Source organism: Manacus vitellinus, unplaced genomic scaffold (genome assembly GCF_001715985.3).
Source record: "Manacus vitellinus isolate BGI_N305 unplaced genomic scaffold, ASM171598v3 scaffold_35_pilon, whole genome shotgun sequence".
NCBI lineage: Eukaryota > Metazoa > Chordata > Aves > Passeriformes > Pipridae > Manacus > Manacus vitellinus.
Genome location: NW_021940498.1, coordinates 4833061 through 4834529, shown reverse-complemented (window position 1 = coordinate 4834529; position 1469 = coordinate 4833061).

The window sequence follows — 1469 nt, the reverse complement described above, 5'->3', positions numbered from 1 at the left end:
CAAGGCCAGGTTGGATGGGGTTTGGAGCAACCTCAGAGAGTGGGAAGTGTCCCTGCCCGTGGCAGGGGGTAGGACTGGATGGGCTTTAAGGTCCCTTCCAACCCAGACCAGTCTGTGATTCTGTGATCAGGATTCAGAGAGTTTGCACCAAAATATATAAAAAGGTGCCTGTAGGTCAACAGAAAGATGATGGATCTGGAGAGAAGGTGATCCCAGCACACAGACTTTTCTCTCTCTGCCTCTCTCGTGCTGTGACAACTCACCACTATGATTTTCTGCAGGTTTTTATTCCAGTTACAATAAGAAGTGATGCCTCAGCCCTCCTTTGCTTGCAGATAACTTTATTTAACTCTGCAGGGGACACAGGCAGGGGAACACTCCCCTTTCACTCAGCAGTACTGCAGAGGAGATTTATTTCTGTTCTGGGCTCCCTTTTGGAGGTCCCAGCCAAGACTTGTTGGGCAAGACCCTTTCTTTAGACAAGCTCTTGCAATTTTACATTTTCATACAGATTTCAACAGGCCATTACAAGTGTTCACAGCCCTGTGGCCAAATGGGGAGAGAACAAGTCCTGGTGCCAGTTTGACTCAAAAAGCCGGGGATGGGAACGCCTCAGGGGACTGAGAAACAAAATAAACCACTCTTCCACCTCTGAGTGGCAGATTTAAGCTCACCACAGCAGAAAATACGACATGGGGTTTTTTTGCGAAACACGCTGGTAGACACATCTCTTTGGGCCAAAAAGTAGATGTTGGAAAAAAGCTGCTGACTCGAGTGGGCACGGTCCTGCTCCCACCCAAAAAACTAGTCAAAAGTTGAAGCCTTTTCGGGGGTGTTTCAGTGGTTGTTGGTACCTGTCCTCCACGGGTGAGGAGCTCCATGTGCTCCTTGCTTTCCATAGGCTTTTCCTTGAGGCATGTTAAAGTGCTTCTTAAATACAGATTATTCCATTTTGTGCAAATTGCAGAGGAGGAAAATGAAATTTGGGAAGGGGTGGCAGCCTGATCCTTTGTCCAGAGCTGTAGCAAAGTCCCCCCCTTTACCAGCTGGGCTGGAAAAGACCCTGTTATAAAGAATCTGGTTCAATCTCATGGGAGCTGGGACGGACCCACCTGATCTCAGAAATCTCTTGGCAAGTGCAGCTACATTAAAGCCTTGGTTCAAACCTAAATAACCCCTTGTTTCTTAGGGATCCCTTGAACAGACCCTTGAACGTGTCGTTAGAAGGAATGAGGCTTGGTCAGTGGTTTGGGCACAGGGTGCCCGGAGAGGCTGTGGCTGCCCCATCCCTGGGAGTGTCCGAGGACAGGTTGGAGCAACCTGGGCTAGTGGGAAGTGTCCCTGCCCATGGCAGGGAGTTGGAATAAGATGATCTTTAGTGTCCGCTCCACCCCACACCGTTCTGTGATTCTCTGTGGCAGGGAATGACACGCTCTGCAGAGGGGATGGGGGAGCCGCCCTTACTTGTC